The sequence below is a fragment of the Antechinus flavipes genome, chromosome 4, assembly GCF_016432865.1.
Source record: "Antechinus flavipes isolate AdamAnt ecotype Samford, QLD, Australia chromosome 4, AdamAnt_v2, whole genome shotgun sequence".
In the NCBI taxonomy this organism is placed as follows: Eukaryota; Metazoa; Chordata; class Mammalia; order Dasyuromorphia; family Dasyuridae; genus Antechinus; species Antechinus flavipes.
In genome coordinates this window covers 278,926,519-278,953,228 of record NC_067401.1, presented here as the reverse complement: position 1 = coordinate 278,953,228, position 26,710 = coordinate 278,926,519, and positions in this window count along the sequence as shown.

The window sequence follows — 26,710 nt, the reverse complement described above, 5'->3', positions numbered from 1 at the left end:
ATTATATCCATTTCCAGAGAAAGAACTGATGTCTAAATACAGATTGAATCATACCTTTTTTAAAAATATATTTTTTAATTTTTCCTGAGGTTTTCATTTATTTATTTAGGTCTTTATTTTCTCCCACAATATGACTAACATGGAAATATTTTGCATGAATACACATGTATAACCTATATTGAATTTCTTGCTTTTTCGACTGGGAATGGGGGGGGCAGGGAAGGGAGGGAAGAAGGAAAAGTATTTGTAACTCAAAAGTTTTTTTTTTTTTAATGTTAAAACTTATTTTGTACACGTAACTGTGGAAAATACAATACTAAATAAAAAGAAAGGCACAAAGGCAAATACACATACATATGCCCACACATATATGTAACCAGGTCTTATACACTGGGCATAAAAAGCATGTCAACACATTTCCTAACGTTAAGAAATTCCCAAACTGAAGAGGTAGTCAAGTATGAAAATCATTGCATGTATCACGACAATCTTTTGGTTAAATCCATAGATATTAGTTTGTTTGGCAAAAAGAAAATGAAAATCATTTAGGGTAGATTGTTGTTTCCTCAAAATGATAGATTATTTTAACATTTTTTAGATGTAGAAATGCCTTTCCTTTATCATTTAAAAAAATTCCTCTCCCTCCCATTCTTTCTGACATCTGTTTCTCAGCAAGGGGCACATTGTAGCTTCCATGGGAGTATATACTCTGTACAAAGTCATAATTCTCTGGGAAGGGGAAAAAAAGTTATATCCAAGGGTGAAAAGAAAAAAAAAAAAAAGGCACAACATTCACAGCATGTCAAACAAATTTCATGAATTGGTACACATTAGTCTTTTTAAAATAAGCAATCATAACCTACAAAATGGCACATCATGTTGTTTTTCTTCAAAAACAAAATAAAATCTTTGATCCCATGAGTGTTCTGTTTCTGACTAACTTGGGTTTCCTCATTACATTTGAGACTGCTAAATTATATATTAATGCATTAAAAAAATTTGAAGCGGGTATTTAATGACTAATTTACTAACATTTCATGAATACTTTTTATTTACCATTTGGAGCTATTTGCACAGCATTCATTCAGCAAATTAATGTAGCTGAAAAGCAATAATTTTCCAAATGTTTATGACAATAATGTTGTCATCTCATACTTAAAATGCTAAACTCATGACATTTATTCTTTAGCTATGGGCTCCACTTATTATATAAAGTGTTGATATTTCATAACCTGGGGTTTTGCATCTCAATTGTCTTATTCAGTATGAATTTTAAGTCATTAAGTGATACATTTTTTCTTCTTTTATTTAGTATTTTATTTTATTTCCCCTAGTTATACATAAAAATAATTTCTAACATTTGTTTTTAAAACTTTAAGTTCCATATCTTTTCCCTTTTTCCATCTCTATTCCCATCCTTATCCCCTCAGTGAGAAGACAAGTGAATCAATATAGGTTATACTTAAGTAATCATTCTAAAACCTGCCCATTATAGTCATGTTGTGAAAGAAAACATGGACCAAAAACAAACCAAAACAAACAAGCATACACAACCTCAAGATAAAGTTAAAAAAATGAGCCTACTGATTCAGTGGCTCCCAAGGCCTGCTCCTGGTTTGCTAGGGTTGGAGTTGTGCTGGAGGAACCTGGGTTGGACTGTACTCCACTATCACTTGGATGGAATAGACTTTCCCTGCAGACCTTTAAATTCGTTTTGGCTAGAAAATTATTTCACCCTGTCCTGTTGTGGGTTCAGCTATTCCAAGTATTGTTCTGTGGAATTATTTAAAAGTATTTGGAGGGATTGTGGAATTATTTAAAGGTATTTGGAGGGATTTTCAGGAGAACACAGGTGAGTTGCTGGGTTTTTTTTTTTTTCTCTACTACCTTGACTTTACCATTCCTGATTGCTTATTGATTGAATGACAATAGTGTGAGTTTAAATTCAGTAATGTGAGTTGCTGCTGTTGTTGCTATTGTTGCTTACTGTTGCTGCTGCTACTGCTGCTGCTGTTAACACTATGGTATTACAGTTGGTGTATCTGCTTTTGTGATTTCTTCAGTGTAAGGCACTTCTATTCTGGAAACTTCCTTCCCTAATTCATATTTACAGCAAGTAAATGAAAAAGATTCTCTATATATTTACGAAAAGAGACCTTTTTCATTTACTTGCTGTAAATATTTTTTCCAGATTTCTGCTTTCCTTCTAATTTATGTTGCATTGGTTTTATTTGTAAAACAGTCTTTTAATTTATTCTAATCAAAATCATCTAATTGAATTTTGTAATTCTATCTCATTTGAGAATTTTTCTCCTTTCCATAGATTTGACAAGTAGACTACTCTTTGTTTTTCTAATTTGCTTACTGTGTCATCCTTTATGTCTAAATCATGTACACATTTTAGCCTTATCTTGGTATATGATGTGAGATATTGGTCTATACTTAGTTTGTATCATTTTTTTTTCCAGTTTTTCCTCCAGTTTTTGTCAAATAGTCTTACCTCAAAAGCTGGAGTCTAATGGATTTATCAAACATTAGGTTACTTTAATCATTAACTACTGTGTCCAACATTCTAATTTTGAGCTAGTAGCACATAGTTTTGATGATTACTGCTTTACAACATAGTTGAGATTTGGTATAGTGAAGTCACCTTGCATTTTATTTTTTTTCCTATTAACACTCTTGATATTCTTGATCTTTTGTTCTTCCAGATGAATTATGGTGTGTATATGTGTGTGTGTGTGTGTGTGTGTGTGTGTGTGTGTGTATAAATATAATTTTCTAGCTCTATTAGATAGTTTTCTTAATGGTTTCATTGTATGGTACCAAGCAAATAAATTAATTTAGGCAGAATTATTATTTTTTTGGATTGACTCAGCCTACTCATGAGCAATTAATATTTTTCAAGTTGTTTAGATCTGACTTTGTTTGAAAAGTGTTTTGTATTTGTGTTCATATAGATTTATCTTGGCAGTAGACTCCAAAGTATTTTATGTTGTTTACAGTTATTTAAAATGTTTTATTTTCTGTCTTTTGCTGATGGATTTTGTAAATATTCATACATTTTGATTAGATAGTCAGATATGCTGCTGTGCATTTGAAGTCAAAATAGCTCTTAATTATTGTTTTAATTTATTTTTCATTGGTGGTAAGTTTATCCTTTTCATTTTTGTTCCTGTTTCTAATCTTATTAACCAAAGGTTTATCTAATTTGTTGTTTTTTTCACAAAACCAACTCTTAGTTTCATAAATTAGTTTGATAGTTTTCTTAGTTTGAATTTTATTAGTTTTTAAGTTATATTTCAGAATTTCTAATTTGTTATTTAATTTGGGGTTTATTTGTTTTGCTGCTGAGTTTTGTTGTTCATATAAAGAAATGCCACTAATTTATGTGAGTTTACCATATACCTTGCAACATTGCTAAAGTTATTAATAATTTCCATTAATTTTTTTATTTGATGCTCTAGGATTCTCTAAGTATACCATCCTATCATCTGCAAAAAGTGATAGTTTTGTTTCCTTATTTCCTATTCTATTTCCTTTAATTTATTTTGCTTCTTTTATTTCCAGTCCTTTATTGAATAATAGTAATGATAATGAGCATTCTTGCTTCAACACTATCTTCTTGGAAAGGCATATGACTTATCCCCATTATACATAACGTTTGCTGATGGTTTTAAATAGATACTGCTTGCCATTTCAATGAAGACCTCCTTTACTCCTATGTTCTCTATTTTTTTATAGGAATGGATATTTTACTTTTCAAAGGCTCTTTTAGCATCTATTGAAATCATCATATGATTTCTATTGGTTTTGTTATTAATATGAACAATTATGCTGATAGTTTTCTTAATACTGAACCAATCCTGAATTTCTGGTATAATTCCCACTTGACTATAATATATAATCCTTGTGATATATATTGCTGTAATTGCTTTTCTAGTATTTTTTTCCAAAATTTTCTACCAATATTCATTAGGGAAATTGATCCATACTTTTCTTTTTATGTTCGAACACTTCCCGATTTAAGTGTTAGTACCATTTTTGTTTCATAAGCATAGTTTAGGAGAACTCCTTATTTGTCTATTTTTTCAGAGTGTGTGTGTGTGTGTGTGTGTGTATGTACATATATATATGATTAGAATTAATTGTTATTTAAATATTTTATAGAATTCACATCTGGCCCTAGAGATTCTTTTCTAACAATTCATGGCTTGTTCAATTTTTTTCTAAGTTGTGGTTATTTAGAGTTTCTATTTACAAATCTGTTAATCTGAGCTTTTTATATTTTTGTAAATATTCATTGATTTTTTTCATTCAAATGTAATTTTGTTTCATAAAAGTGCTCTTGCTTATATGTTGTGAATTTGATCCATTTAGGAAAGAATAATTTTGAATGTTAAAAATTTAATGTAGAGGTGGGGCAGAGTCAAGATGGCAGAGCCTAGATAAGTCTTTGTGTGAAATCTTCCTTCTCGTGGTTGGTGACTGCTGAATGGATAGTAGTGAGGTAATCATAGGAAGGATTGGAGGACTGGGGGAGAGAAATCAGAGGCACTTGGCATCAGGACTAGGAGGAGAAAGGCTGGAGACTTTGGACTCCAGAATCTAGGATACATGTTTGCCAAGCCACGGGGCAGCTTGCCTGCATCCTTCACTTCGCCCCCGAAAGACCAAGGACTTTGATTGATCCTGATTCTGGCTGATCCTGAGACCCTCCAGGGAGCTAGTCTAGACATTATAATATAGTTTTTAAAAATTCAAAAGATCCTAGCTTTTGGGATAAGAAATCAGTATTTGACAAAATTTGACAAAACTTCCATCAGTATGGCAGAAACTAAACATTGACCCATACCTCACACTCTATACCAACATGAAGTAGAAATAGTTTCATGATTTAGACATAAAGAATGATAGTATAAGCAAATTGGAAGAAAAAAAGATAGTCTACATTTCAGATCTGTTGAGAAGGAAGGAATTTGTGGCCAAACAAGAACTAGAATACATCATGGAATGCAAAATGATAATATTAAGAAGTTTTTGTACAAACAGATTCAAGGCAGATAAGATCAGAAGGGAAGTATCTTTATGGTGTAACACTTGTTAAATATATATTTAATATTGATATTACTTCATTGTCTATGGTATCTTTTAGCAAGATGTAGTTTCCTTCCTCATCTCTTTAATTAGGTCTGCTTTTTTTTTCTTTGAATATTTAGGATTGAAAGTTTTTTGAGTGTGTGTGTGTGTGTGTGTGTGATTGTGTTTGTGTGTGTGTATAAGGTGTATGCATGTTGTGTGTGTGTGTGTTTATTTCAACTGAAGCATAATAGATTCTGCTCCAGGCCCTTATTATTACTCTATGTGTATCTTTGACTCTTTTTTTTTTCCTTTTGTCAATACCATATCAATGTATTCTGAATTTTACTTTTTTAAATCGATTCTGCTATCTACTTCCATTCTCTGGGGAGTTCAATCATATTTGAAGTTATGATTATTATCTATATATTCCCTTCCATTCTCTTCTTCTTCCTCTTTGTCCTCTTTCTCCTTTCTCCTTTCACCCTTCCTTTTTCACAAGAATTTTGCTTCTGTCTACTACCTCTTTTGATCTACCCTCCCTTGTATCAGTCCTCCCAACCCAATTCATTACCCACTATCTTACTATCAGGGAAGATTGGCTTCTATATTTAACTGCTTGTTTATATTATTATCTCTTGAGCCCTAAAAAGATGAGAGTGAAGTCCAAGTAATGCTTAATCTTCATCTTCCCATCTTTCCCTTTATTGTAAAGGTTTTTCTTGACTCTTCATGTGAAATAATTTACAGGCTTCTGTCTCTCCCTTCTGTACCCAGAGTACTCATCTTTCTAGTCCTTTCTTTTTTATGTTATTTCTTCTACTCATGCCCCCAGTTTACATATATTTCTTCTAGCTATGTTCTTCCAGAGCAAAGGACCAATCTTTCTAATCCTTTCTTTTTTATGTTATTTCTTCTACTCATGCCCCCAGTTTACATATATTTCTTCTAGCTATCTTCTTCCAGAGCAAAGAACCAATCTTTCTAATCCTTTCTTTTTTATGTTATTTCTTCTACTCATGCCCCCAGTTTACATATATTTCTTCCAGCTATGTTCTTCCAGAGCAAAGGACCAAACAACAATTGTTAAGAATTGTAAGTATCTATTTCCCATGTAGAGTATAAACTATTTAGCTCTGTTGAATCCCCTATGTTTTCTTTTCTTTTTTTTTTTTTTTTTACCTGTTTATGCTTCTCTTGGGTATTGCTATTATGAGTCAAATTTTTGATTTAGTTTCAGGCTTCTTATGGAAGCTTAAAATTCTTCTATTTCACTGAATGACCCTTCCCCCCCCCCTTTGAATTATTATGCTTGATTTTGTTAGGTAAGTGATCCTTGGTTGTGATTTTAGCTCCTTTGCCTTTAGGAATAGCATATTACATGACCTCTGGCCATTAAAAATTGCTGCTATCATGCCTTATGTAATTCATATTGTGGTTCCCTGATAAATGAATTGATTCTTTCTGGTAGTTGTAGTATTTTTTTCCTTTTGACCTGATAGTTCTGAAATTTCCCTGATTGTTTACCTAGAGCTTCCCTGATGTTTCTCTGAGACCCCTGGGAAACCCTGGCGTCTGGTGCTGGCTATCATGGTACAGTGAGGGTAGCTGGAACTGCTGGTGGCTGTAGGAATCTGGAAGGTTACTCACGCTGAACTGTTGTATCAGAGATGATGTCTGTCATGTGCTAAAGCTCGATGTGATGTTTCTGTGTTTTCCTGGGGCTATGCTGAGAGACATGGAGGTCTGGCTATTGTAAAATGTCTCTTTGGCCAGGATTACACCAGAGCATGTGTCAATTACCCATGTGTCATCTACAGACGCCCCTGGCTTTTCCAAAGGAAGCAGGGGGTCCTGGTGTTGGCATTTGCTTGCTCTGCCATATTAGAAATCAGAATATCCTGCTTAAATGCTGCTGCCCACTCACTAGGTAACTTTCTGTGTTAGATATAGAAATACGTAAGTCTCTGCTTGTGTGCTTCCCAGTAAACAAATTTTAGATAATAGCAGATAATAAGCTAGCACCTCACTTCATTTTTAGAAATGGTATTTACTTACTAGGTATAATAAAAAGCATTATAAAAATTTACTCCTATTATTAATATTCATTCCTTAATTTGAGAGATTTGGCTCAAATTATAAATATCATTTTACTGGGACTCTTGTGTATATATAACACATGTAACAAAAAGGTACATTGTTTTTCCTGATCCAGAAATTCCTTTTTATCTTTTTAAAAAATCTTTATGAAGTTCATCTTAAGCATATTCTCATGAGCTCTGAGCATCATTGACCTTTTAGAGTTATATTCAGAATTCCCCTCTTCAAGGAAGAAGCCACTGTTGTCCTTGGGTAACTATTTCTAAATTTGTTTGTTGCATTTTATTTATTATCAGTCACTTTTTCTGAAGTAACCACTGCTTTCATCTTTGGTGGACCCTTATCAATTCTAGTTGTTAGGAAGCTATTTTGTGGAATTTTAGAATCTATGCCAAGCACTTTCATTTCAGAAATAATAATTTATCTACTATCAGGAAACAATAAACATAAAAGAAAAAGATGCCATTTGATCAAAATCAAATGGCAGAAGGAGTACAAGCAGCTAACATTCCCTGATTTGGAAGCTCAAAAGACTCCTGACTCAAAGCAACCATTAAAAAAATAGGCTAAGAAAAGGATATGTTGTATATCTTTAAAGTGCACACAGTTTCATCTGGGCACTTCATGAGTGCTTTCTTCTCTGTAGACAATTTTACTTTTCCAAACAACAACAATAACAACAGTTGTTCCCTTTTATGACCAGAATCAAATATAAATTCTCTGTTGGTCATTTAAATTTGCTCATATTCTCTCTCTTTATTCTGTCTTTTTCTGTCTTTGTCTTTGTACTGTTTTTGTTTTCATTTTTGGCTGTCTCTGTCTTTGTCTCTTTGTGTCTCTGTTGTTTTATTTCTCTGTCTCTACCTCTCTATCTCTGTCTCTCTCTTTGCCTCTCTGTCTTTTTCTCTGTGTGTCTTTTGTGTGTGTGTGTGTGTATGTGTGTGTGTGTGTGTGTGTGTGTGTGTGTGTGTGACTCCTATAGCTTTCTAAGACTTTTACATCTCACAACATAGATTTTTTGATCTAACCATACTGGCCTTCTGGCTGTTCCTTAAATAAGGAACATCTCCATGCTTCATGCATTTTCACTGATTTTTCTTCATTCTTGGAATGTTCACCTTCCTCATCCCCATCTCCTGGCTTCCTTCAGCTCCCTACTATAATTTTATTTTCTACTTGAAGTGTCTCCCAATACTTTTTAATTCTTCCTGCCCTCTTTTAATGATTTCCTATTTATCATTAAATATACTGGAGCATATGAAATTAGAGATTTTTTTTTGGTATTGCCTTAGTATTATGCTTGGCTTATAGCAGGTGCATAATAAATGCTTATTTATTCACTGATTTTTCTGCATCATAAAGAACTTATTTCTGAATTATCAGAGTTTAAAACTGGCCTTTAAGATTCCATATGTTTAATAAGAAGTAAACAGACAATATATTTTTCAAGTGTGTGTGTGTGTGTGTGTGTGTGTGTGTGTGTGTGTGTATGTGTGTGTGTGTGTCCTGAAGGCAAAAATAGCAGGTTTCCAGAAGATGTGAGGTCAATTCCTGCCTTTGATATGTTCTGGTTGTGTGATATGAGCAAATTACTTTACCCCTCAATGCTCTAGGCTCTCAATTCTCTTTGAAACTATGTTTTAGTTTTTTGTTAATTCTAACAGCTTTTATATTGTGTGTTGTATAATCTTCCTTGACCATTGTAATATGTGTACCAGATATGTATAAAAGAAAGGGGATAATTATGTGTAAGTTGCAGAAAAGGTCCTCAGTTATCTGAGTAGAGATAATGTACTCATCTAGTTACTTTATGAAATCAATCAATAAATATTAAGAGTCTGCTGTGTACTAGAGACAGTTCTAAGTATTAATAATATAAAAAAGACAAAAGCCAGCTTCTGTCCTCAAAGATTTCACAATGAAATGGGAGAGAACGAACAAATATGTAAAATATGTATCAAAAAAGCCATATTTAGGATAAATGAGAAATAATTAACTAAGGGAAATTAATAGAATTAAGAATTCTTGAGAAAAGAAGATGAAATTTAAAGTTGAGACTTAAAAGGAAATCACAGGGGCAAGAATCATTCCCAGCTTATCTCACTTCTAGAATTTCTATTTTCTAAATGAGCAATCCTTTGGCAAAGAAGTTGAAAGACTAAGGAGGTTTTGATGGCACTTAAAAGAATTCAAATCAAGATCCTTTTACTCCTTGGCCAATACTCTTCCTGGTACCCACAACTTTATTTGATAATATTGTAGTTTTTATGATACAAGGAAGCTGAAAACATGAGTCAAGGAAGATTATAAAACACACAATATAAGAAGCTGTTAAAATATATTCCAAAGAGAATTGAGAGCCTAGAGCATTGAGAGATAAAGTAATTTGCCCATGTCACACAACCAGGACATATCAAAGGCAGGAGTTGACCTCACATCTTCTGGAAACCTGCTATTTTTGCCTTCAGGACACATTGGCAAAGAAATATAAGATGTATATATACACAGGCCTACTATGTCCACATATTTTAATTAAACCATTATACTTTAAACACATCTACAGGGATAAAAAATGCAAAGTCTTCAGATGCTAATAAATGAGAATGTGGTTCTCATGCTCTCAATGATTCTCAATGTAGGGTTTTCTCCTTTCTATAAATTTCTGATTCTAAAATCCATTCTCCTAGCTGCCAGATTATAACACAAAACAGCCTGAGGATAGACATTCATGAAATAGATTTAGGAGAAATGTTGAGTTTTTCTATTCATTTTAATTTACAAAGAAAAAATGAATTTCTATTCATTTAATTTACATTCATTGGGTATGAGGTTTTGAATTTACCTTTTCACATCTGTCAATTAAGTCTAGATAGAGAAAATTAAATATTTGTATTCAAAGTGTTTTAATATATCTGAATCCTTCCTTTCATGTGAGGGGGAAAGGGCATGATAAGAAGAGGGATGTATTTTGTCAAGGCTAAAACTTAATAATTAGAGGATTATAATGACCAATTTTCTCTTATGTTTATTTCTATCATCTCTGACTTACAAATCATTAATATATTTCATCTGGACTACTGTAGAAGTCTCCCACTGCTTTTCTTTCATATAAATTCTATACTTTCTCTAATCCATTTTACTTATTGCCATTAACCAGTTTTTTCTGGTATATTGTTTTTTGCCCTTTATCCATTATTCCTGCCTCTAATAAAATTTCCCAATCTTTTACTCAATTTAGTCTGAACTCCCAATTCTTTAGTCTATCTCAGAGTTTAGCATTAGAGGAATACCATTGTAGAACAGGATGGAACTTCACAATCCAAGTAGGTCAAACTATTCACTTTACAAATGAGGAAACTGAAGACTAAGGAAGTTTTGATGGCACTTAAAAGAATTAAAATTCAGATCCTTTTATTCCATGGACAATACTCTTCCTAGTACCCACAACTTTATTTGATAATATTGTAGTTTTTATGATACAAGGAAGCTGAAAACATGAGAACATACTTTTATCCAAGATGTTTAACCTTCTCCTTATCATTTAGCTATAAAATCTGAAGGTTAAAGGATTTTCCTTCAGTTGATATGGTTCTTCAAAACTTGCTACTTCTGTTTGATGCACCTGGAATATAATAAAGTTTCTTAAATGAGACTGTTGATTGCTCAAAATGATTCATTTACCAGTATACATGATTTTTTTTGAAATGTCTATTGTCTCAGCTATAATACATAACTAAATGGGCAATAAATAATCAATTAATCTATAATTGATAAATTTTTATTAAACTCCTATTATGGGCCAACCAGTATGCTAAAGAAGAGTAAGTTATTCAAACATGGTCATGGCAAATAAACAACGAATTGCATTCATCAATATGAGAAGAAAAATGAACTATTATATTTGAGAAAGTTCACAGCATTTTAAATATCCTCAAGCTTCTGCTTGTGGAAGATGGGAAGGAAATACCATGACCATTTAAATACTAATAATCTAAAGAATATTGCATTGTGGTCAATAATGACATACTAAAATCCGTGATGAATCAAAATCATGTCCCACATATGATAATGGAAAGTCATATTGATGAAGTCCTGTGTAGCTACATGAGAGATGACAGAGAAAGCCTGAATTAATGTACACAATTTGGAAGCCTACTTACTCCCTGAGGCAAGCAGGGAAGAATTTGTCTTTTCCCTTTTTAACTAATAAAATCTTTTTCCTTCCTAAAAAACCCTTATGGATTTAGCCTACTGTTAGTTATACAACGAATTTTTTTATTCTTGACTTGGAGAAAGTCTAAGCCTATAAATTGTTTTGAGACACTTTAAGACACTAGTCTGTAACTCCAACATATTTTTGGGATACAACACTCCCAAACCCTAACATTTGATGGCTCTGTGTGGGGAAGTCTAACTTTATTTTCCTCCATTTCAGGTTATGCCTTTTCTCTTTGCTTTTTTTCTTTGTTGTTCTCCTGTATCTAGGACATCCTGAACCTTCCAGAAAGGTGGAGTAGTTGGTGAGCTTCTATAGGAATATAAACTTTTAACTTTTTTTAATGGCTTATGGCAAAAGTGAGAGTCCATTTCTGTCTTTAAAAATTCAGACATATTTGAACTTTTTGTAATAATATTGCAATTAGTTTTTGTAAGACTACAGTGAAGAATTCCTGAGATGTATAATTCCAGGAATTCACTCCTCCTGAAACACCTTTGTAAGCTCTGAGGTTCCATTCCCTCTGTTATTCCTCTCCCTTGAAGAAGAGACCCACAGGGTGCATCATCCTATACCTCAATTAAGTGTTCAAATAAACATCCTTACTTTATTTGGAAATGGTTTTAGCCTGAATTCTTTCAGAGCCCCATCATGACCCATGTCCAGATACCCCAACATCTTTGGTACCCCTAAACATTTTTGGCATCTCTTCAACTTAAAGTAAGTTCATTCCCTTAATGCCAGTAGGCAACCAGACAGAATGAAGGAAGTTTTAGGCCCCTGAGTTGGCTTTTTTAGGGCCCTGAATCCCCTGGTTTAGGGCCCCAATTAAGAGCCCCTGCACTCCAACCTATAAGTTTTTTTTGTTTTGTTTTGTTTTTTAGACAGGGGACTACTTGTATCTCCTCTCCTCCCCATGGAACTCCATGTGAAGAGATAGGAAACTCTCTTAAGTTTCCTTAAGGAAAATACAGGCATTATCTACCCCAGTCCTTAGTTGGTTAGATCCTGCTATTGCCTGAGAGAGTCTAGGTATTTCTGGCACTACCTGGCATGGCAGTGTGAGATGGAAGAGCCAACCAGTCTATCTTTGGTAAACCTATCCTCTATATTTCAGCTGGGGAAAAAATGTACTAAATAGTCAGTCTAGCCTTTTGTAATATGTTAAATGGACTTGGGAATAGCTATAACACAGGCTAGTAGTAATGTAACAAATAACATGAATCATCCTGAAAATTTACACATGTCCATAAGTCCTAGAAACAGTCCAATAGGATTCCATTGTCCATTAGTTCATGTGCCAGGAATCTAATAATTCCTGTAAGCTCTGAAGTACTGCAAAAGTCTCATCAACAATTTTTCATCTCAGGGAACCCAATGATTCTTGCTGGTTTTTCAAGAACTAAAACAGTTTCATCTTGTGTTAGGAAATCCAATGATTTCTGAAGATTTTTAGCCATTTGATTCTTTCTCCATCTGTGGAAATATAAGCAGATCCTCTTCCCCAAGCAGTTAATCTAATTCCCTTCTATTTACCAAATTTGGGATTTCTCCTCATCATCTGGTAATTACATTGGAGCTGTTTGCACTGGATATTGCCTTGTTGTCTTAAAAGACCTGTATTCTTCCCAACTGTAATCCTGATTGCTTTTCTGTTGGTTGATGACATCAGAATCCTGAATTTCTAAAGTCTCTCTGGGTGTAACTTCAGCTGCTATCATGCCCCACCTGTCCTTTGATTGATACTTTGGAGCTGGGCCTTGCCTCTCATTCTTCTGGGTCAATATACATTTAGAAGCCCAGTGAAAGCCTTGGTTACATTTTGGACATGGGGTTTTGGGTTTTCTCTCACCCTGTCTTCTCACTTTATCTCCATTTCTACATTGGGCTCTTAGATGTCCAATTTTTCCGCAATGAAAACATCGACGAGTTTCTCTAGAATTCCTCTGCCAAGAAGGACCTTGTCTTTCCATGTTCATCATAGTCTGGGCATAATAAGCATTTGGGCCCACTGTGGCACAGCATCTTATGATTTCCTCTAAAGGAGAATCTTTGTCTAGCCCCCATATAATTCTTTTGCAAACCTCATTGGCATTTTCCTTAGCCAAATGTTTAGTCATTATTTCTGTTGCTGCATTGTCTCCAATGGTTCTTATTACAGCTGTTTGTAAACGTCCCACAAAATCTGCAAAAGTTTCATTGGGACCTTGCTCTATTTTTGTGAAAGCATTATTTCCATCTTTCTGTCCAGGGAGAGAATTCCAAGCTTTTATTGCAGCCTTAGAAATTTGCTCATAGACTGTTATGGGATAATAAATCTGTTCTGAACTCTCTGCATACTGACCTTCACCAGCTAGTTGGTCAAAAGTGATTTGTACAACAGTTCCTTTTTGCCTATTGCGTTGGGCTTGAATCCTACATAATTCATGAAACTCCGAAAGCCACAATAAATTTTGTCCCGGTTCTAGACAAGTTTTCGTTATGGATTTCCAGTCATTCGGGGTTAGGATTTCATTAGACAAATTATCCAGTAACATCTTCACATAAGATGATGTAGCCCCATAAAGAGTGCAACTCTTTTTCAAATCTTTAATTTTTTCCAAATTAAAAGGAGTGTATTTTCTCTCTTTTTGACATGAGGAGTTGAGCTCTTCAATCACAGGATATGCATTTATAAAATCAGATATATCTTCTCCTTCATTTTTTGCCTTAATTAATGCTTTTTCTAATCTTGTTAAATTCTGCTTTACAGGAGAAGCTGACTGTGTTTCTGTCTCTCTCCCTCCCCCTTGTTCCACCCATGAAGGGTTAATTGTGGGGGGAGGGTCATGAGATGTGGAATCACCTAATTCCTCCTGCTGTGAAGTATCATACTCAGAATTGTAATTAACTCCATTCTCATCTGATTCGTCCTCCTTTTCACCTAGTAAAGTTGGAAATTTTTCCTCCTGTACTTTCCTTTTCATCATTCTATCACTTAAATAACTTCTTATAGCCAATTGTATTACATTATATGTATTAATTATTGAGTTAGGCCCATTTTTATCATAGAATTGACAAAGATCCTCTCCAACCAATTTCCATTCATTTAGATCTAATTCCTTATCAAGAGAGAAACAAGGACATATGTCCTTTACAGTTTGTAAAAGTTCAGTGATTTGCTGTAAACTTATAATTAAACCTTGGCTTTCCATAATTTTGACAATGCTGTCTAAACATTTTCCTTGAACAGAAACAGGCTGTTTTCTAAATATCTGTCCCATCTTAGCTGAAATTATACTTTAACTCTTTTAACAAAATTTCTTTGTTGTACTCACTCTAATTTCTGGGTTGAAGAGTCTTTTCCACTGGATCAGGATCAGAGGCTTTTCCACTTGAATCCGGATCGGAGCTTTTCCACTGAAATCCACTGAGGGGTCTGTTAGTCCCACGTTCAGGGCGCCAAAATGTTGTGATCTAGTTCAGATGGATCTGAATCGGTCCCTGTTCAGGCGCCAAAATGTGGTGATCTTTTTCTTCTAGCCCGGTTAGCTTAGAGGCCTATCTCTCTGCTTGGTTCCAAGAGCTCTCTCCAAATGTCTTTAAATCCAAAGGTCTGGTCCTTCAGCCTCTGCCTCTGCTTTCTTCAGCCTCCAGCCAGCTCCGGTCTTCATGTCATTCCAGTGAAATCTCGACTTGTAGCTTCTTCCTCTCTGAAGAACACTTCTGCCACCAGCCAGCCAAGTGGAAAATATTCTGCCTTGCCTCGGAGAGAGGGCTTCTGGCGTAACTCTACTGAAATCCCAAAAGTGTTCTCTGCAGCAGAGTCGTTTCTCTCGAGTCTAGCGCGATCAGCCAGCCAAGAGGAAAATCTGTATTCTGCCATAGATCCTTCATCGCTGGCTTTTTATCTGCCTCTTCTGAGAGAATGGGATTATGGGTTTTCTCCCATAGTGCTCTCTGGCCCAATGACTTTAAGGGAGGTGTGAACTCTCTTGAAGTTAGAAAGTGTACTTTGTGAAGCTAGCATACTTGTGGAGTCCAATGAGTAAAGGTGGGAACACAAGCCTTGTCTTGATTAGTTCTACTTAGTACCTTGTTTCAGGTTCTGGCCAAAACAACTTCTTGTAAGATTAGATCAACTCTAATTACTTAGCAGTTAGTAAGGATTCCAACAAGAGATGACAGAGAAAGCCTGAATTAATGTACACAATTTGGAAGCCTACTTACTCCCTGAGGCAATCAGGGAAGAATTTGTCTTTTCCCTTTTTAACTAATAAAATGTTTTTCCTTCCTAAAAAACCCTTATGGATTTAGCCTGCTGTTAGTTATACAACAAATTTTTTTATTCTTGACTTGGAGAAAGTCTAAGCCTATAAATTGTTTTGAGACACTTTAAGACACTAGTCTGTAACTCCAACATATTTTTGGGATACAACACTCCCAAACCCTAACATTTGATGGCTCTGTGTGGGGAAGTCTAACTTTATTTTCCTCCATTTCAGGTTATGCCTTTTCTCTTTGCTTTTTTTCTTTGTTGTCCTCCTGTACCTAGGACATCCTGAACCTTCCAGAAAGGTGGAGTAGTTGGTGAGCTTCTATAGGAATAGAAACTTTTAACTTTTTTTAATGGCTTATGGCAAAAGTGAGAGTCCATTTCTGTCTTTAAAAATTCAGACATATTTGAACTTTTTGTAATAATATTGCAATTAGTTTTTGTAAGACTACAGCGAAGAACTCCTGAGATGTATAATTCCAGGAATTCACTCCTCCTGAAACACCTTTGTAAGCTCTGGGGTTCCATTCCCTCTGTTATTCCTCTCCCTTGAAGAGGAGACCCACAGGGTGCATCATCCTATACCTCAATTAAGTGTTCAAATAAACATCTTTACTTTATTTGGAAATGGTTTTAGCCTGAATTCTTTCAGAGCCCCATCATGACCCATGTCCAGATACCCCAACATCTTTGGTACCCCTAAACATTTTTGGCATCTCTTCAACTTAAAGTAAGTTCATTCCCTTAATGCCAGTAGGCAACCAGACAAAATGAAGGAAGTTTTAGGCCCCTGAGTTGGCTTTTTTAGGGCCCTAAATCCCCTGGTTTAGGGCCCCAATTAAGAGCCCCTGCACTCCAACCTATAAGTTTTTTTTTTTTGTTTGTTTGTTTTTTAGACAGGGGACTACTTGTATCTCCTCTCCTCCCCATGGAACTCCATGTGAAGAGATAGGAAACTCTCTTAAGTTTCCTTAAGGAAAATACAGGCATTATCTACCCCAGTCCTTAGTTGGTTAGATCCTGCTATTGCCTGAGAGAGTCTAGGCACTACCTGGCATGGCAGTGTGAGATGGAAGAGCCAACCAGTCTATCTTTGGTAAACCTATCCTCTATATTTCAGCTGGGGAAAAAATGTACTAAATAGTCAGTCTAGCCTTTTGTAATATGTTAAATGGACTTGGGAATAGCTAGAACCCCACTCGTGTTCCAAAAAAGAAAATAAGCCTCTGCTTTTTGTAAGGATATAATTGAACCCACTTCCCAGGGTGATTCTAGTTCTGGAGAATTACATGACTGTAAAAGTGATTGGTATAAGGCAAATTCTATATGAATATTGTTTTGGTGAATGTAATTGCTTCAAGCTTGATAGCTTTTTTCTGTGTAGCAATTTGAAATTTCATCCAACTTAAGTTGAGGTCATCTGATTGGTAATTAATGGGATCCCCAAATGTGGACTCCTGAGACATAAGGAGGATAGTGCATAGAGGAAAGATTTTTTTTTTCTCTTTTTCTCCCGTCTTTTTTTTTTTTCCTAAGGGAACACAAGGGAGAAGTTCAAACCCTCCTGAGAGAACTCCCAGAATTACAATTGCAATAGCTGCAAAATGGCCCTGTTAACCCTATTTTATAGTGCTTTGCAGCTGTCAGGGAGTTGGATATTTTCACTCTTGTTTGTTAAGTTACACTAAAATAATTTGGCTATAAGTTGTGAAAATTGTAAGATTGTTAAGTTATATGGAGTTATTGTCATAATTTTGAAATGTAAAATTTGTGATTAAGCTTTTTCAGAGCAGTTCCCTTTAGGGTATGAGAATATGTATCAGAGTCAGTCTATTCATTCACACCCACATTCTCACAGGAAAGGAGAGAAGTCAAAGCATTTCTAAAGGCAAGATCAGAAGGCTCAGCCACTTCCCTGGGGTTCCTGTCCATTCTTATTTGATTTATAAACCTGCCAAGTTTCTTTAAACCATCTTGTAAGTATGGTCCTCAACCCTGAGATAGTATAGAGTTTCTAAACAATGAACTTGGCTTGCTAAGGATTTGCAAATCTATTTGGTAAGACTTGCTATTTGAGATAAAATCTCTTGGGATTATAAATGATTTTAATGTTGTTTTGAATTTGAATTCAGGTATGATTTTCTGATAGATCATTAAATCAGTAACCCAGCATTTGAGTGAAATGTCACAAGCTACTCACAGGAATATGATCCTGAGCTTTTATAAGTCAAGGTCTGTATCTAGGCAAAAGTTGGGAGAACAGCCTTAGGATAGCCTAAAGGTAGGATCTTTCTGGTTCAGTTTCCTGGGTTTCCTGGGTTTCCTGGGTTTCCTGGGTTTCCTGGGTTTCCTGGGTTTTCTTGGGTTTCCTGGGTTTCCTGCATTTCCCACCTGAGTTTGGTTATAAGGTAAAATCGTTACTACTTGTTTGGTTGTCAACTGTGACTTTTACATGAAATCAAAAAGAGCTAAGAATGCTTTATCCTGCTATAATCATGGCCCTATTTTTTCTTATTATATCCTATAATTATATTACACATTATATATTACATCCTATAAATTATATTATAGATATTATCAAAGGAAGTAGTCAATAGAGGACACGAGAACAATGCAAGTATGTAACATTGGGCTGTCATCAATCAGGAAAAATGCAGTCATCATACCTTACAATTAGTTAAATGAGTATTTGACCTAGTCAGCTGCTTGTACTAGATAATATCAGTGTGATTTGAAGATTTTAAGTTATTAAGTAAAACTGAAATTAAGTCAACCCTTTACTCATATTTCCATGCCTACTGGAAACTCTCAATCCATCATTTTCTTTATCCAATGTTTCATTGGCCTCTGGGCACTCTTTTAACACTACTGTCTCCTACCCTTCCCATTTAAACTCCTGCTGATCTTCAATTGATGGTCACCATTGGACTGTAACAAAGTAACCAATGGATATGGCATTGACCAGCTTCTGGAGCTTCTAATTCATCAACCCTTAAAATAGAACCCCTAATACAAGATAAATTCTATGCCCACTTTCAGCAGGAAGCATTTTCAGAAGATAAAATTTCTGTCCCACTTCCCAAAAGATTTTGGGTCCTATTTGTGTGGGGAGGTGAGTATAAGGTCCTAGGTAGCTGGATGGGCATTGATAGAGAGAACCTGAGTAACTAAATATTCTGGAAGCCTATCTACTCCCTGAGATAAACAAGGAGAATTGTATTACCAGCAGGATTGTAATAAGACTTTTTTTTTGTTTTGACTAGGTCTTTTGCTCAAGTAGATTTTTATTATAGCCCTACCTCAGGTAGAGATCTCTGGTAGAATTGTGACTTACAGATCTCTTAGGTGAAACCAAAGTAAACTTGGAAGGTCAGTAGGAAAGGTTTGTCTCATTAAAGTGAGAAGGGCTTGGGAAACCAGCAAACGAGAATAAAGCCCTGAGAATCACTAAATTAACAATACTATATATAAATATAAATATATATATATATATATCAAAAGATATTTTTTTTTAAAGAAAAAGGAACCTATGTGTGCAAAAATATTTATAACTGCTCTTATTTCAGGGCAAAGTGTTGGTAGTTGAGGGGATGCCCATCAATTGGGTAATAATTGAATAAATAATGGTATGTGATTATTATGGAATACTATTGTTCTGTGGGAAATGATAAGCAGGATACTCTCAGAAAAACAGAAAAGTCCTTCATTTACTCAATCAAAGTGAAATGTATTGTGTACAAAATAATAGCAATATTGTGGGATGATCAGCTATAAATGACTTTGCTAATCTCTATAATATAATAATTTCAGAATATAATAATATTCTGAAGGATTTATGATGAAATATGCTATCCACACCCACAGAAGGAGCTGATTGTGTCTGAATATGTGTCTGAATGTGATTGAAGAATATTTTTAAAACTTTATTTTATTTATTTCTTTATTTTAATGTGTGTGTGTGTGTGGGGAGGGGTGATCTGTGTTTTCTTTTGCAACTTGACTTTTACGAAAATGTTTTGTATAACTTCCAATGTGCCTTCTCAATGGGGAGGGAGTATGCTGAAGGAGGAAAACAGAGAGTCTGGAACTCAAAATTTTCAAAACAATTATAAAAATAAATTTTCTACTCATTACTAATAAAAATAAAATATCAAATAAATGGAAAAAACTCCATCTGTATCACAGTAGCTAACACTTTGAGCACTAAACTTTTTAGGGTTAGCCCCATAATTCCCCACTTGCCATACTTTAATGGCATCTTCTCTAGAAAACTTGTGTTTCCCTGGTTAATGACTAAAACCCTTTTCCTTGCTAAAAAATCCCTACAGATTGAGCTCACCATTAGTGCATAATAAATTTCTGCCATGACTTGAAGAAGGTCAAAGCCTACAGCTTTTTTTGAGGCACCTTACAACACTGGCCCATAACCCTAATGTACTTTTGGTGTCAAACATACCCAGTCCCCAACAATATGATGGATATAAGACATTTACATTTTTGAGTTTATGGGGATGCAGTCAGACTCTGTGTACGAGGTTACCAGAATGATGGCATTCAGGTGTGATGTTCAAAAAGTATATTGAGATTATAGGCCAGTGTTGCAAGATGTCCCAAAAAAATTTGTAGACTTAGACATCTTCCAAATCAAGGGAACAAAGATTTTATTACACTGCTAAGAGCAGGCTAAATTCCAAGAGAAGTTAGCAAGGAAAGTGATTTTTAGCAATTAATAAGAGGAAAGACAAGTTCTCTAACAGTAACCAGGAGGAAAAAATCATTAAGGAAAGACAGCATAAGGAAGGAGTTCATTATGGTAGGCTAACCATAAAAAACAGCTTAGCAAGTTGGTGAGGTACCTTTAAGTCCTTTTATAATAAAAATATAACGTCTGAGGTTTGATATAAATAACTTTCTAATTGGATACCATATAGGTGGGGTTTCCAGATTTCTCCAGCTGAAGTGGAACTGTAATCAAAAGTCCACTTGAATAAAAGCCCTGCTTAAGAACTCTAAGATAATTCCATCAGAGTTCCTCCCTGTTTGCCTAGGGGAGTAGGTAGATTTTCAAATTGTATACAATAAGTCAGACTCTCTGTCAACACCCATTTAGCTACCCAGCACATCATCAACACTAAATTGCCAACAATTAGCTACAGATAAATTAGCATATAGCCAATGATAGCATATGTGTGAAAAACTTAAACATACACACATACATAGCTATGATTCATATAAATCTAATATTAAATGAAAAGTCAGTACAACAAAATTGAGGTCTTTAACTGAGGTAATTAAACAGCAATTCGAGGTGCTAAGGCAAGTTTTATGGTATCCAAAGAGATTGCTGAGAATAGATTTTATACAGGATACTAAGGCCAGGGAACATTCAGGTTACAGCTGGAAGATTTTAGGAATAAAGACTGGCCAAAATGTAAATAGGAGGGGTTAGGCAGAGCAATTGGATAAGTTGCAAGTGGAAGGGGTTAGACATCTTATTGTTTAAGATAAATTGTTTCTCATGACAAGCCAAAGTCCACAAAGCAAGTTTGGGAATCTCAGAAGAGCCTTTGGGAGATTTACAATGTAAACAGAGGCTGAAAGTGACAAAACATGATCAGTTTCAGGCGATTCATTATCTTAGGAAAGGACATCAGGGTAACTTCTTTCATTTCTTAACTATGTTTGCCATACTGACTAGAAAAGGACTTAAAGAGATCATAAATGAAAAAAAAATGATATTCATCTCCTGAGGAAAAAACATGGGATCTGAATAAAGATCAATGCATACTTTATTTTTATTTATTTTTCTAAGTTTTTTTTTTGGGGGGGGCAGTTTGTCTTTTCTTTTTTTTTTTTTTTTTTTGTAGTAAGTTTATTTTTAATACACTTTGCTGTATGAATCATGTTGGGAAAGAGAAATCAGAGCAAGATGGAAAAACCAGGGGAGATAAAACAACAGAAAAAAGAGGTGAACATAATATGCATTGATTTACATTGAGTCTCCTTAGCTCTTATTCTGGATGCAGGTGGCATTTTCTGCCCAAAGTCTATGGGGATTGTTTTGAATAAATGAACCACTGAGAACAAAGTCTTTCATAATAGATCATCACACATTTTTTCAGTTATTGTGTACAATGTATTTCTGATTTGATTTATTTCACTCAGCATCAATTCATGTAAATCTTTCCAGGCTTTTCTATAATCAGCTTGTTGATCATTTTTTATAGACCAATAATATTCTATTACCTTCATGTACTAGAGCATGTTCATCTTTTACCCAATTAATGGATATCTATGCTTTTTCCAATTTTTTGCAACCACAAAAAGAGCTGCTACAAACGTTTTTGTACATGAGGGTCCTTTTTCCTTCTTTATGATTTCCTTGGGATACAGACCCAGTAATGGCACTGCTGGGTCAAAGGATATGCCATAGTTTTATAGACTGTTGGGCATTATTCCAGATTGCTCTCCAGAATGATTGGATTATTTCACAACTCTACTAGCAATGCATCAGTGTCCCAGTTTCCCCACATTACCTCCAACATTTATCATTATCTTTTCCTGTCATCTTAGCCAATCTGAGAGATGTGAAGTGATACCTCAGAGTTATTTTAATTTGCCTTTTTTTAGTTAATAGTGATTTGGAGAATTTTTTCATATAACTATAGATGTCTTTAATTTCTTTATTTGAAAATTGTTTGTTCATATCCTTTGACCATAAATCAATTGGAGAATGACCTGTATTCTTATAAATTTGATACAGTTCTTTATATATTTTAGAAATGAGAACTTTATCAGAAACAATGGTTGTAAATATTTTTTCCCCAGCTTTTTACTTCCCTTTTAATCTTGTTTCTGTTGGATTTGTTTGTGCAAAAACTTTTTAATTTAATGTGATCAATGTTTTCTATTTTTCCTTTCAAAATATTCTCCACTTCTTCTTTGGTCAAAATTCCTCCCTTGTTCAAAGATCTAATAGATAAATTATCCCTGTTCTCCTAATTTGTTTATGGTATCATCCTTTATGCTCAAATCGAATGTCAATTTTGACCTTATTTTGGTATGGGATTTAAGATGTAGGTCTATGCTGAGTTTCTAACTTATTATTTTCCAGTTTTCCCAGCAAATTTTGTCAAATACTGAGTTCTTATTCCAGAAGCTGGAATTGGGGATTTATCAAATACTAGTTTGCTATAGGTCTTGCTTATTGTATATGTATCTAAATATGTGTGTATCTAATCTATTCCACTGATCCATTACTCTTTTCTTAGCCCTTATCAAATGGTTTTGATATAATTTAATATAATATAATTTTAGGTTTGGTAATGCTAAGGCACCATCCTTTGTATGTTTTTTTCCCCTTAATTCCCTTGATATTTTTGACCTTTTGTTCTTGTAGATGAATTTTGTTATTACTTTTTCCAATTCTATAAAATCATGTTTTGCAATTGTTTGATATGGCATTGAACAAATAGATCAATTTAGGCAGAATTGTCATTTTTATTAAATTAGTTCAGCCTAGCCATGAATAATTGGTATTTTTCCAGTTGTTTAAATCTGATTTTATTTGTGTGAGAAGTGTTCTGTAATTGTATACATGTTGTTCTTGTGTTTATCTTGGCAGATAGACCCCGAAGTATTTTGTCTTTTCTTTTTTCTACACAACATGACTAATATAGAACTGTATTTGACATTGCTGTGATGTGTCTGAGAGCCATGGTTTATTTTTGGTTTGAAAGAATTCAAAGTGTTTCTCTTGAAGTCACAAAAGACTTCATTAACAAAAGTAAAATGGACCAAGCCTCCGGAGAGTCTGGAAATTAAAAAAAAAAAAATGTTTGGGAGAACTTTATACACTGAAATTTTGGGCTTCAGCCAATAGGTAGCCTACATGCAAAGAGCAAGGTACAGATCAGGGAAGAGCCAGGTTGACTTTTAGCAAAGTATTGTTATCCAGTTAAGGAAACTAGATGAGTTTTCTACAATATTCTGGTAACAAATAGGATTTTAGCAAGGTTCTGTCAACAGAGAAGAGTTTATTTTTCCATATTCCTTAGTTGGATATGCAGTTTTGAGTAGATTCTGGGCTCTGATACTCACCTGCATATGTATAATCTTTATCTAATTGGTTGTCTACTTAATGGATGGACATGAAGGGTAGAGAATTTGGAACATAATTTTCTTTATGTAAGTGTTGAAAATATTGTTGTATGTAATTGGGTAAAAGCTAATACTAACAAATATATTTTTAAAAAGAAAATGTTCATAAAATGAGAGCAAGGAATGAGATATAGATAGATGTGTGTTACAAATTACAATAATATTATAGTTTTGGAAGTTATAAAATGATATCTCCAGAATATTTTGTGAATTACTTATTCAGAACTTACAACAACAGGAAAAAATTTTGCTCAGGATTAAAAAAAAAAAACCCAACATGAATAGATTTCACCCTCCATAACTAGAGTAAGTACTCATATGATGACATAATAGATACATTGACATAATAAAGAAATGTACATTCCACCATTCAAGGTATAAAATTTTGTAACTGTTCAGTTGTTTCATTCATATCTGATCGTTCATGACCACATTTGGGGTTTTGTTAGATTCTTACAAGGTGCTAAGTCACTGGAATTGATAGAGACAATAATTATCTAATTTAGTATGGTACTTAACAATTCTCTAGTTCACTAATGAACTTAATACTTATTAGAGTTCACACCTTTCACACCTTTAAGAGAGCATATAATAGATAGGAGTCTCAACCAGGTTTGAGTCCAGGAAATTCACCAGTCTAACACACAAGCCCACTCTCAGAGGCAGAGTCAGATTCATTCCATATTCTACCTTTGTGCTGACTGGAGACATTCGGAGGGAGCTAGAGGGGCTGAAGCTCAAGACTTTGAAGGAGACAATGAGGGATTTGGACTTAACTCCTGACTGCATTTGGGATGATCACTCTGAACTGAAACGAAGGCTGCCTCCAGAAGCCCCCCCAGGAAACTGTTCCCAGAGAACATTATATTTTAGAGAAGAGAATATTACAGGGTTTACTTAACAATTTGCCATTTCATTCTCTAGCTCATTTTATAGATGAAGAAACAGGCAAGCAAGTGTAAATGTCTTCTGTAGGATCATCCTACTGAGGTCAGAGTTAAAATCAGATCTGACTTTAGGCCCAACTCTCTATTCATTGTGCCATCTAGATGCTTGATTTAGAAATTTTGGCCTTAAAATTCTAGTAATCAATAATGTTCCTTAAAAATAATAATCATTTAATAAGTATTTGAAATTAGAGTAAAGGCTTATTTTTAAGTTAATTGAAGAAACTATATAATTAAATTATTCAGTTTAATTGATCCTTGTTATGCAATATAAATAGAGGTTATTTCCTCCATTGACCTTAAAGGAGATTTATGCTTGAACAGAGGGAATCTTCGCCCTCAAATATAGGAGAATTTTTTGTCATTACTAAAATAATGGAAGTCTCCTAATACTAATTCTTATCATTTATTATTTTTATTTCTGTGTGTTTACCCACAGATATACATTTATGATGAATAAGGAAATCTTATTGTGCTCCTAGTAAGATGTTGTTTAAATTAATAAAAGAAAGTACACTGAAAAGATTACCAATTAATGACTAATTTTAGCTCCACTGTAAGTATCCCAAAATAAAAAAAAAGTCACTTAATAAAATACTATATAAAAAATCAGGTAAAAGGAAATAAAACTTCAAAGGAAAAATACTGTAGATATACAGAAAGACCAGCAACTATAACAACAACAAAAAAACTCAATAAAAAATTCCAATACAAATGAATATATACCATGAAATAAAAATAAAAGAAATTTCTGAAAAGAACAAAAGCAGTATGTCTACAGAAGACAGAATAAAAAACTATAAGAATTTTTGACTTAATTAGAATAATAAGGAATATAAATAAAGATCACGCAAATACAAGAACAGAAAAATATGTGATGGCATAATTAAAGGAAATGAAAATCAGCATTTATAATATAGAAAATGAAAATATTATAAATATTTATATTAAGAAACAGTGGATCAGAGAAAAGGTATACATGTATTTCTACATGCAAATAACCATAATAGAGAGAGAGAGAGAGAGAGAGAGAGAGAGAAAGAGAGAAACAGAATAAAACAAAGCAAAAAATGTCTGAGAATTTGAACAGAAATTCCTTTGAAATAAATGCAGAAAATTAATGATCATCATACTAGAGAAGCGGAGAGTTATTTGCTTTTAGGAAATGCCAATACTTAAATTTCAAATTATATTCCAGAGAGTAATTAAAGCTTAACATAAGAGATTTTTTAGAAAACAACATAAAAACATAACCTTCTAATAATAGCAAAAAATAATTTATTTAAAACTCCAATTAAGCATCCCTATTAATAACAATAAAAACAGGTGGTAGAGGAAAGATGTCAAAGAGAAGCCAAGACATTTCTTGAGCTCTCTCCAGATTCCTGCATCATTAAAGCTAGATTAAGCCACCGAACAGATTTTGGAGTGACAAAACCTACAAACATTTGGAGTATAATAATTTTCTAGTTTAATATGTCTAAAGGATTTCAAAAAACTGTCTGAATTGGATAGGGGAGAATATAGTTGAGCACAGGTGTGGAGCAGGGAGGCTTAATGTGGGGAAATGAGCAGGAGATTGTTAGCCAAAGACAGCAACAGTGTTGGATTCTCCAGTTTATTTCAAAGGGTCAGTGACTCAGTAGTCACCTATAAGATTTATAATCCAAACACAGAAACCAAATAATGACCACTTGAATCCCAGCAAAATAGACAGTACTAAATAAGACCAATCAAGGTCAATGTAGGTGGGGAAAAAAAGCTTTAAAAAAAAAAAAAAAAAAAAAAGAAAGAAAGAAAGAAAAAAGCTTGGGATACTCTCCCTTATTCTAGGAAGAAAGCTATTTTTTTTTTTTTTTAAAGCAAAAAGAGCTCTGAAAATAGAAAGTTACTATGGAGGCAAGGGAAATCAGAGCACAAACCCAGAAGCTAACAATAAGGGCTAGGCTGAAC